Genomic DNA, 12,751 nt, shown 5'->3' on the forward strand with positions numbered 1-12,751 from the left:
GTATATCCCACTCAGGGAGTAACAGGGTTCAAGTGAGACCTGAAGAAAGTCCACTGTGTTGACTGCGTTCATTCAGTTCACGGATCTGCGGTAGAGCAGTTATGGGGCTTTTGAGGCAGACTAGTTATGATCAAAGTTTCTAACACCAGAGGTGAGAACACGAATCTCTTTGTACCTCAGTTTGTTCATCTGTGCAGAGGTTCTTAATATTTTCTGTCCCGTGGGTTTGTTCTGGAGATGAAAATGACACGCATAAGACACACGCTTAGAACAGTGGCTTTAAACCAATGCTTCTTGACCTTCCTAATGCCGTGATCCGTTAATACAGTTCTTCACGTTGTGCTGACCTCCAACCATAACATTATTTTCATTGCTATTTCATGACTGTAATTTTGCTATGGTTAGAAATTATAATGTAAATAAATGTCTGTCTTTTCTGATGGTCTTAGGTGACCCCTTTAAAAGGGTCATTTGACACCCAGAGTGTCACACCCTACATGTTGAGAACCACTACTTTAAAAAATTTGCAAAATCAGGATTGTATTTTTTAGCTCTAAAACACAGGTTAAATGTAATGCTCTTTCTTCATCCTTCCCCCAGCTCTGTCTTTGTTCCATCTTATGTGATGCAGAGTACAGAAGTTGAAGTTGAAACAATTATTGGAAGAAATTCTCAGGGCCACTATATTATCTTTTCCAGGAAAGTCCTGAAAATGTGACATCACTAGGGAACAAATGATTCAGCTAAACCAAAGTTTTCAAAGTTGCTAAGCTTTCACGCTTTGTATTTTCTTGCTTGGGAGTCTCGGCGGCTGTCACCTATGCCTACCTTCTAGTACGCCTCATCTATCCACTTTAAACCTTGGTACACTCTTCCATCTTCTAAATTTTTCTGCTTCTTGAGTTCTATTAACTGATTACTCCTCTTGTCCTAGCTACATGGATTGACGTGTAGTCGCTGCCTCGTCTCCCTCCTCGGCTTTCCCTGTATCAGCTCCCAAGGATCTTCAGATCTTCACTTGAACGTTTCATTCTATAGTAGGCCCCTGAAAGAAGCTGCCGCAGAAGGTGGTTTGTGCTTTTCGCAGCACAGCCCACAAATGAATGATGTGCTATGTAGTACATTATAATAAACAGAGGGTGTATTTATCAATCCAGCTTCCAAGCGTCTATTTACTCAGTCATTCAAGACATGTCTATTTAGTTATAAAACTAACTATCTCAGATCTGAAATAAGCACTGAAGACTCAGTATTTGGCTCTTTTCCCTGGCGCTTGCAGAATGATTCTTTGCAGCCAAGAATGAATCAAGAAAGAACACACGAAAAGTATTTGGTGCTAAAAGTAGCAGTTCTCCGGGTACTGAGGGCAGGAAAAGGGTGTCTGGAAGTGTTGAAAACTCAAAAATTTCACATTGATTTTGAAAATTCTGTTAAATTTTTGCTAACTACTCCAAAGAAAATGTAGTGGCAAGATATATCCATGTTCAAAGACACGGATGGAACGCGGACTGTCCCCAGGCATCACACAGCGTTTTCTTATGAAACCTTGATCTAACTCTGAGATAATCTTTATCTTTACCAACATTTAAATACATGATAGTTGACTTTTGATGATTTTTAGTTGAAATGTAAAGATAGATCACTTTGGGGCATGGACTTCAAGCACATGGCTCAAAATTTTTACTCCAATGTGATCTTCCTAGAAATATATTGTTATTGATGATGTTTTAACAAAAAACTATTTGTGTTCATTAATAATTATTAGAAGACACCATCTGAGCTGGTTAAGGAGGCTTAAGCATGCAATTCCAGCATTTAAGTGGCGGAGGCAAGTGAATGGCCATGATCTTGAGCTACAGAGATTCTGCCTCAAAAGAAAAAAAAAACCAATAGCAGGAATTAGCGTCCAGTTTACAAAGGGTATGTACTTTTTCAGATTTCAAAATTATATATATATATATATATATAAAATTTTGGAGCCATGTCAAAAGCTGGAAGTAGTTTGGGGAAGTGTGGCATCTAAAATATTTTTCTTTTCTTTTTTAAAAAATAAGCCCAAAAGTGGTCTAACAAATAACACGGACAACCCTGTGTTTTAAGTTTATCATATTAAATGAGGGTTCAAAGAGTCCACTCCCTTTTCTTTTGAGAGTGACAATTTCCTATATAAAACATTAGAAACTGCTTTGTTACAGCTGTTTTCATTAGTCGAATTGCTCATTCTTGGAGATGACCAAATTATAGGATCTTTTTAGACCCACAAGACCCTAGCTTGATTAAGGCTTTGCTAGGCCCTGGGAAAGCGTGAGAATGGGAAGACCAATGGGAAAGTTGCAGCGAAAACCATCTACCCCAGCGGAAGGAATGGGTGTATATGTAAGCACAGCTTCAAACCAATAGTCCTGCAGCCATAGCGTCGATTCTTCACCGGGTAAACAGCATTCAGGTTATTAGAACTAAGCTGGGCTGAGAGAAACCTGGACATCCTAAGATATGGAGGAGAAAAAGAATTAGGAATAGTCTGCTGGAATCTTAGTAATATATGGACCCTACATGTACCACAAAGTCAGCTAGAGGACACTTTTCTATAATAGCTTATAAAACTAGATAAATCTGATAAGTTTAAAATAAATTGAAACTCATGATCCACCTGTCTATGCCCCCCAAATGTGGAGATTGTATATCCTGGTACCTGGTTGCAATTTACTCACTTGAAGTGTACAATTCTAAATTTTTAGTACACTTTAGTGTTAATCTGTACAAACATTACTGTCATCAATTTAAGAACTTTTCAAAAGCACCCAAAAGAAACTCCATAATTCCATCTACCTTCTTCTAATATTCTTTGCTATCGTCTGACAACCTTCGATTCGTCTCTATAAATTTTTCTATCTTGATATTTCATATAAAAGGAGTCAAATGCTTGCATCTGACTTTAGTCACTGCAGTGTCTACAAGGCGCATCCATGTATTTCTATGTATTAGTATACGTTTATCAATTAATACTAATCTATTGCATATATGTGACACATATGTATGTGTGTATATTTACATGCTCGACAGTGGAAGGATGCTTGGATTGCTTCTATCTTTGGGCTTCATCAACTAAGACTCAAAATCAGGTCTACAGTAACTTCCAGAGAATCCTTGGGTACTTTTCTGAGACACAGAGATTGCAATTCAAATCAACATGTCTTTAACATGCCAGTTGCTATGCTAGATGGAAGTCTGATAGGAAAAACTATATGGCCTCTCTTTTCAGGTGAAAAAATGCTCAAAGGACGACCGAGAAGGCGTTTCTGGGCTGAAGACATAGGTCAGTAGTAGAACCATCACCTAACATACACAACCCCTGTACCAACAAAGTGCTTTTCTCAGTTAGTTTCCTTGTTCATCTATCTTGGCTGGTCTGAAGTGCACATTCATCGGGAACGGGTGTCAACCTAAATAGTTATGGAGGAATATTGGCTTAACCCGGACTTCATCCATTCTGTGCTATATGGCACCCTGAGTATGGTGTACAGATGCCAAGTAAAAATTGTCTGCAATCTTACAATGAAACAGTTTGCATGGTAAGTACTCTATATGTCTCTGTGCTGGGCGAAACGTGCTACAGGAGAGCCCGAGAGAAAGCAGTCTAAATCTGCCTTGGTTCCTGTTAGGTTCTTCCTTTTGGAATTTCAACTACTTAATTAGAATCCTGGAATTGCATCTGACTCATTCTTGACAAGACCATATGTGCACGTTTGGCCAGATTCTAGTAAAATAGATATTGCGTACCATGTTTAAGCGTTCTGCCATTTGTAAAATTAGCAGTTGCCGGGAAGCAAAAGGCTACTTGCTGTTTTGCTGGATCAGCACCTCATTTGCTGTACTTGCCTACGCTGTGAGTAGAATTAAAGAATGCACAAGTTTGTCTCTAGATAAATAAATTTGAATGCAAACTAGATGCAAAGCTGCGTCTTGAGAGACAGGGTTCATTTAAATCTCAAACTAGCTCTCATATCAAAAATGTAACACTTGCTTGGATGAAAGCTTCCTTCTGCTCTGGAAATGTGCTCTGAGAACGGGAAAGCCTGTCCACCACCATGGAGGCCAGCATCCATTTTTTTTGTTTCGAAAGGGTAATGTCAGTTACGTGACTCTCTGTACTCAACTTTCTCATAATGACTTCCGTTTATGTGGAGCATGAGAGTTTTGGAATATTTTCACATCCTCCCGTTTAATTTTCACAACAGTCAGGCAACGACTAAGGGAACAGGGTTATCCTAATGAGTGGGCAGATGCAGAGGTTGCAGACAAAGCGAGTTGTAACGAGTCTTCTTACACTTCATTCCTTTTGCTGTCTTAATGTGTTGGGGGCCATTTTAGGATTAGCATCCTGCCTGGGGGCGGGGATCTTATGTTCTTTATGCCCACTTCTGGATTGACATCCTAATTTGACATTTCCTAAAACCTTACGGGCAGTAGAAGGAGGACAAAAGTAATTTGGACAAATTTAGGCCAACTTTATAGGGAGGATAAAAGGAATCAGTTAAACTGATGGAAACAGAATTTTGTCTTCAACTTTTTTGTTTTGCCTGGCTGAGGTCACTGACTCCTTCCACTTTGTAAAGATTTTGAGAGAAGTGGAGGATGCATAGAGTTTTCTGCTGCTTTTCCAAGCCAACCCTATGGCCTGCTTGTCCTCGACTGCATTATTGGAGGTTGAAGTAATATGGAGCGGCTGGAAGCCTCCCTGTGAGAGACCCATGTACTCCCCCTGCCAGGGATACTTGGCCAGCTCTGGCTGGCTGCACAGGATGCATAGCTAGTATGCTCACAGCCTCTCCCAGGAGAAAGCATGACCCTTTTGCTGAATTGGCAAGCATCTTTCCGTGCTTGCTAGGATTTCCAAAGAGTAGCTATAGAGCAAGGGTCTCAAAAGCAGAGTGATGGTTAATCAGACCTGAGTTCTGCGTCTTCCTAGCTGTGATACCTTTATCAACGTGCGTGTGAATGTCTGCTTTCCCATCATTAGCATGGGGATGGCACCCTCTGTCTCACAGCATCTGGGATGATCATAAGACATGAAGCAAGGAAAGTATCATACTACTTTCAATGTATTCTCAAAGATTAATAACATTTATGAACACATTAAAGGTAGAGACGGCAGAACGACGATTAGGGTCAAATGTGAGGCAGTTCTGAGGGTTCTCTCTCATTTCTCCTTTGCTGGACGGAAATGGCGAGGCTAGAGAATCTGCAAATGGCATCTACGTTGTTTCTGTTCTTATGAAAGCTCATTAACGATCAATAATTCCCTTCCCACCTACTGAACCCCTCCCGCCACCTGGGTACCATTTCTTCTTCTTTTAACTTTTGCTATACTTGATGGCACCACGACTGGATCTGGCCTAGGATTTGTCCTAAGCGCCCACCATATGTTTTCAATGAAAGGGAACGACTGTGTCCTGGCGGCACTGAAAATGGCAATCACACGTGGACTGATAAATTGACTGGGAGAGTTTTTGAAGGAGCTTTTAGTTGTGCTTCCAATGCCCATCATGCAAGATGTGGTGCTCAGGTTGGAACAGCAGTGCGGCTTTGAAATAAACAAAGGTCCATTCAAGGAACAGCCCTTCACTGAGACATCTTCAGAGGCGCGTGGCCAAATGGTTATTATTATAAGCCACAGGAGTTCTGTGGCAAGTGGATCCCTGGGCTCTAACAAGTACTTTCTACCACCCCCCCCACTTTAAGGCACAGATACAAGCCCATCCACGAAGAGAAGGCAACAGAGCTGTTAAGGTCCATGAAAGGGACAAGAGATGCAAGGATCTTGTGGAGCCAATTACTCCCTATTATGTCAGCAGGGGAGAAAGCGCTGCCACACTTTCTTTAAAGAACCGAGAGCTTAATATAAAGAGGTAAAATGGTAGATAGAAAAGAAAAATGAGGGCAGAGGGGAAGGGATGGATTGATAAACATACTGCATTATGTTCTTTGAGTGAGAAAAAGCTTGATTAGCCCACCTGGCCGTCCTTATAAAATGGACTCTGGGAAAGAAAATACACTCAGTCTGAAGGAAGGGATTGGGTGCAATTCAAGGAAATAAAACTAAGTCTAGTTCCAAGAAGCCTCTTGTGGTTGAGGACTAAAAAGACAGAATGATTCAGTTAATCTGTCACATCCTTCCCCATGATTGCCATAGGTACTTAACGCATGGAGAAAACCACATAATTGGTTCATAAAACAGGCTAAGCTCAAACCTAAGTCATAGGGATGGAAGTCATAATACCAAGTCCCTTGCAGCTCCAAATCAGACGAAGGCTGAAGCCTTCAGACTGCCTAGCTACAGGGTGACTACCTTACCACCCTGTAAAAGTGCTCGCCAAGAACACCATCACTGTTGGAATTCTGGGCTCTCGCTCCTGTCTAAAACTTGACAAGGATAATGGAATTCCTTTTAATACCAAGCTGTATAAAAGTACATCCATCATTTTAAGATTCTGAGTGGAATAGCTTAGACCTAATTCCTTCCCTCCACTGATCATCATGGAATGCACATACTTGTGTGTACACATGTGTACATTAAAAAATGGAAAATGAGTCAAGTTTTCATATTACCCAAGGAAAAAAATGACCTGATGCCTGGATTGAATTCTAATTGATTATCTAAAGAGGAAGATTCAAAACAGAAAAGCCACAAGCCGTAAAGAGTAAAGAAGTAGAAGAGGTAGCCTATTGACATGGGGAAGGCTACTTTCCCTTCAGAAACCTCCATAAACTTCCCTTAATACTTAATGATCTTAGAGAGCATTGCCTAAGCATGTGTGGTGGAGGAATTAAGAAAGGAACTTACTGTACACTATGCAGGAAACTTAGCATGATATATGCAGCATCGCAGGAGAAAATCAAGGTTCCACCAGCTTCAAAAAGAATGCAAACATTAAAGTTGAGATAACTAACTAACATCCATCTTTCTGACTAGGGAATTACAGTCAGAAAGTGACAGGGACTTCCTGGGCTCTCAGCACAATTCTCATCATGGATCCTTGTCTGCACAAATCATGGCTTGCTCTACATTATTCATGCTGTTTCTTTACAAGTCATGGGTTTTTAGCCTCTTGCTTTTTTTCTTCCATTTTATTTTGAAGGTGCAGTTATTCGTGTATCATGGATTCAGACTTCAAGGCATATTGATGTACTCCTGTATTGTCTTGTCTGGGCTACTTTCGTTTAGTGCCCTGGAAGCAGCACAAAACCTACCGGAAGACATTTTAGAGAGAAACGCAACCAGTAAACCACAGAGCATACCTTTTAAGTTAACATTATAAAATTTGATTTTATTAAAACAAAGTTATTTATAAGGCAAGTGCTTATTTAGCTTTTGGCTAATTTCAAGTCCAAAGTGAACAGGCCTCATACTCTTCTAATAGAGCTTTGACTATACCCCAAGCACCCACACTCCTCAATCACTCAGGGACAGATTTGCCAGCATATAGCTGAGGTTTTCATAATTACCTGCTTACTGGGAGCTCCTCAAGGGTGAGATTTCCCTCCCGAGCCTGCCAAGTAGCTTAGACCTTGAGGAAGTGCTTAGTAAATGTTTGTTGAATAAATTATGAGAGGAGCATCATTCCACGTTACAAAGCTCTTGCAGCCTGTTCCTTAAGGCACCAAACTAGGAGAGCTGTGCACCCTTCATGTTAAGAGTATCAAGTGGTCTACCAGAAAAAGCAAGGTGCCACGTTGAGGTGTACCTGAGTCAAGAGCAAACACCTAAAATATGTCAGCAAATATGTCAGCCCAATTAACAAAGAATAGGTTTCAAAGTCACAAGAGTCCTTGCAGAGAAACTGGTAGAGAATGTGGGAATCAATGCTGCTGAAAATGCTCACCTAACTGAAAATGTCCCTAACTAGACAGATGGCATGTGGTCGAATCCACCAGGGTTTTCCCACGGGAGTCACTAAATCTTGACACCTTTCATTGGAGACATTTTCGGTGTCAGTGTGCCATGAAAAGTTGTGTCCCCTTTCATCTTTGAGCTGTTGACTCCACTTCTCCCACTGACTGGTTTTGAGAGCAGAACGTATGTCGCTGTCTTCATCTGCAGGAAAGACAGCATTTTTATTAACCACACGAGACTTCAGAGATGAAGAAATGAGAGAATGGTTGTGAGATAGATACCCAGGGCTATAAAAAAATTGATAAAGTTCTCAATAAACACTGTTTTCAAAGTCTCTTTGAATGCCATAGGAAAAGCTTTTCTTTTTACCCAGCAAACCAAGCGGCACTGCTAAGTTTAAGGTGTGGTAGAATGTGAAGGAGGACCAGTCCTCCAAAATCTGAAACCTTGCCTGACCTCTAGAGTGTTACAGCGTCCTCGTTCCTAGTCCTCATTCCTATCTCCTGTGCTCTGCTGCTTCTCATGGTTCACTCAGTCCCACAGGCCCACCTGTTACAATTACAGGTTCCAAATGGATTATGGGAGCCGTCCCATAACCACAGAGAAATCCCCACCCCACAAACACCCAAACAGCTCAAAAACAAGGGCTTCATGAAATTGGGAGGTTTCAGTATTGTGCCTGACTATTGATTCTTGTTTTTCAAGGGATAATCCCAGCATCCCTTGACCTGGGAATTTGGTTTACAGAAACGAACACATAGAAAGGACTCTATGATTACAAATAGTCTCCTATTTTCTTGCTTAGCCCCATTTGTCTAGCACATTATTCTCCCTCCTTTCCTTTGTGCTGAAGCCATTTATATTCTTTCATTGGTTTCTTTGCCTTGGAAATTGAATATTGATTATGATTATAAAACAAAGTATGCAAAAATATTAGCGCTTTTTTATTTGAAAAGAAGAGTTGGCAAAACTTTAAACTTTCTATAGCTGGAGCCTCCCAGCCAGAAGTCTCTCTGGGCTAAATGGCTGCCCTATTATTCCTCCATTTGCTCAACTTGAGAACCAAGATTCAAATGGCCTTGATTTTTACATGATCCTGGCATGTTGTAGATCTCTACTGTCCCAGAGAACTCCTTCTGTCTGCACTTCAGGGTATAGCAAGATTAAGTTCACAGAATGGTTTTATTCTTGCATGGAAATATTAAATATGTGCCTCCTCAAAGAAATTGAAACAAAGGATGGCTGGAAGATGCTCTATGGTACCATCCTGGCAACTAAAGAATCCCATTAGTATTTTTTTTTCATCGATACCTAAGGGATCCAATTAAATATGTGGATTTTTAAATTGATAAGAAAAAGATCTATCAGATATAAATACAAGAAGAGATGTTTTCCTCTCTAGAGCTACTATTAATGCTAAGTTGGAAGATGGTTGGTAGGGATTTTATAGAGGCTTAAGGGGTTTATAGATTTTAATTGGGACCTCTTTGGAATGAACATAATTAATATTGCTTGTTTTGCAAAATACTTGCATAACCTACAATTAGAGAAGCAAACTTCCTGAACAGTGTGTATTCGTGTTTGTGTATGTGTAAAGTTGGTGATGGGCCTGGGTACAGCTATACACAATACTAGAGAAAACCATCATGAATCTGGTCTGTTTAATGGAAAACTCACAAGGAGGAGAAAAACAAAACCCTGAACTTGCATAGGCAGTGAGAGCTATTTATGGAACATGCTCATTGGCTTTGTCTAGAGTCCAGGCAACACAATGGTGGCCATTGCTCACGTTTCCTGGGTGGTAAGGTCTGTGATCTGCCCTCACAGCAGGCTTGCTGCCTGATTTCTTTCTGACTTCACAGATGAAAAGGAGACTGTGATGTGGTAACACTTAACCAGGGAAATAAACATTTCTTCCAAATAAACTTGGAGATTCCAATAAAAAAAAAGCCTAAACCATTGTACAATCTAGATATTCATTGCTAAATTTTGTCAGGGCTAACAAGTAGTTCAAAAACTCACTCTGGGGGCATCTATACCAAAGGAAGAGAACAGAACACACCAGAAAGCTGCCTCCACTTCTACTTCTCATGGTTTGTGTTATCAAAACATAAAACTAAGCCAGTGAGTTTCAGTATAGTCTTGTAAAAGTCTCAGTCTCAAGAATAATGGCTTCAGATCTAAAATAGGATGGTCGGGACGAGGACTAGTGAAGGCCCAATGTGTACAGGAAAGCCAACCAGAGGGTGGAAAGGGACTTGAACTCTCTCCATTCACTATAGTCAGCAAGTCACATTTGAAGACTTCCTGAATATACTGCCTCATTAATGAACTTCCTCTTCCAACTGGCTCCCTCCTTCCCCAGGAGAATGCTGGTCACGTGCTGCCAGAATGATTGACTATGGCCATGAGAAAGAAGGCAGGTTAAATGGGTATTTAAAAGATCAGGAAAGGCTAATGGCTCATTCTGGCCTGTTATACATGTTCTGCTTCCTCTAGGCCTGATACTCTCTACTACATTTGAGAAGCAGTCAGTGTCTCTCTTTGGTTTTCCCTTCATTGGATCCCTACTAGCTACATCTTTCTGTGCTTAAGCCTTTCTAGTCTCATGGGAGATGTATCCTTTCTATCTAGTTTCATAAAACCTCTATATCTCTAGCTCTGCCACATCTGCAAGATAATACCTCGGGGGCACACTTCCAAAATGGAATGGCCAGCAGAAGTTTCTAGCTATGAAATAAAAAATATGCCCTTCAACCGAAGAATGGATGAAGAAAATGTGGCACATCTACACATTAGAGTATTACTCAGTGGAAAAAAAAATCCTGAATTTTGCATGCAAATGGATGGAATTAGAAAACACTATCCCGAGTGAGGTAACCCAAATGCAAAAAGATGAATATGGTATGTACTCACTCATAAGTGGATACTAGCTATAAACAAAGGAAATTGAGCCTATAGTTCATGATCCTAGAGAAGCTAAGTAATAAGGTGAACCCAAAGAAAATATATATAGACCTACCTGGAAATTGTAAACGGACAGGATTGGCTGGCAGGGTTGGGAGCATGGGGGTGGGGGGAGAGGGAAGGGAAGGAGGAGAAGAGGGTAGAGGGGGAGGGGAGAGAACTTGAGGGAATGGGATAGTTAAGATGGAGGAAGGACAGAGAAAAAGAGCAAGGAGAGAGATTTGATTGAGGAAGCCATTTGGTTGTTAGCAGAAACCTGGCTCTAGAGAATTTCCCAGGAATTCAAAAGGATGACAACACCTAGGACCCTGGGCAAAAGAGGAGAGGGGACGCAATCTTGACTTGCCCTGTAGTCAGACTGATGATTATCTTAAATATCACCAGAGAGCCTTCATCCAGCAAATGATGGAGGCAGAGGCAGAGACACACATTAGAGCACTGGACTGAGGTCCCAAGGTCCAGATGAAGAGTGGAAGGAATGAGAATATGAACAAGGAGGTCAAGATCATGATGGGTTTACCCACTGAAACAGTTTGCCTGAGCACAGGGAAGGAACAAGCAAGGACCAAACTAGATCCTCTGAATGGAGTTGACAGTTGCATGGCTAAGGCAAACTGAAGGGCCACTGGCAGTGGCACGAGGATTTATCCCTACTGCATGTGCTGGCTTTTTGGGATCCTATTCCCTTTGGATGGATACTTTGTTCACCCTAGATATAGTGAAGGACCTTGGATATTCCACAAGGCAATGTGCCTTTTTAATCCTCTCTGAGGATTAGATGGGGGTGGGGTGGGAGGGTATGTGGAGGGCATGGAAGTGGAAACTTGGATTAGTATTTTAATAAAAATCTAATAAATTTTAAAAACCCTCCCAACCCATATATGTGTGTGTGTGTGTGTGTGTGTGTGTGTGTGTGTGTGTGTGTATGTATGTATGTATATATATGTTTCAGAGAAGTGACTCTCTGGGCCTCAGCTTCCTCATCTACAGCATCCTGTAAGAAACAGCAATCCAAACCAGGCATACTATCACAAATCTTTTTAGAGTTGTCAAAGTGTTAATGCACTGGCAATGGCTTGCTTGGCCCCAATCTGCCATGTCTGTTCACATTATCTATGAGTATGTCCTATGCCAAAACTTGGACACCACACACCACCTACCCCAGAAGCTAGAAGTCACAGATATTTTCTTAGAATGATCCTGACTGAAGTCATCAGATTATATGATGTAATTCCTACAGAATAGTAAAAAAAAAATAATAATAGAGCGTGGACTGGGAGGAGAGGAAGGAAGAGAAGCTTTGGTTGGGATATAAAATAAAGAAGATAAAGGAAGACATTTCTTCTTTAAATCCAAGCATTAAGATAAGCAGATTATTACACTAGATTCAAATCTCATCAAAATGGAAGTCTATCATTACAGGGTACAGTATATAACATCATCAATTGCTACTGTCCACATCAGATGTTCACTAGGGTTGCCATGGGACAAGAGAGAGAAAGCAAGCTAGACACAGCAGTACACGCCTCCAATTCCAGGCTTGCCAGGCTAAAGTGAGAGACTAGACCATTTAGTGAGATGACATCAAAAGAAGAGGAAAAAATGGAATCTGAAGTATAAGCTTGGAGAATTATATATCTAGTAAGCTTAGAGTATCAGATCTATATACATGGGACCTATGTTGGCATCTGTTACATTAAATGCTGTTTGTTGCCAGAATTACAGAGCAGAACCCAGGAAAATCAAAGTTAAAATATGTATCACCTCAGCAGTACTACAAGTTGAAAACCCCAAAGAACAGCATGTAAGAAGATGGGGAGATGGCAGAGGAACTGGGGTTTCCTGCACGTCCCTCTATTCCCTTCATGAGTAGCTAGTCGCTCCTACTGA

At 40.9% G+C, this 12,751-nt stretch overlaps 1 protein-coding gene across 2 annotated transcripts in view; it reads right to left on the bottom strand.

The window, feature by feature from the left end:
- The window catches only part of Hs6st2 (heparan sulfate 6-O-sulfotransferase 2), a 277,086-nt gene that overhangs the window by 136,474 nt on the left and 127,861 nt on the right, over positions 1-12,751 (bottom strand). The window lies entirely within an intron of this gene.

The sequence above is a fragment of the Arvicola amphibius genome, chromosome X, assembly GCF_903992535.2.
Source record: "Arvicola amphibius chromosome X, mArvAmp1.2, whole genome shotgun sequence".
NCBI lineage: Eukaryota > Metazoa > Chordata > Mammalia > Rodentia > Cricetidae > Arvicola > Arvicola amphibius.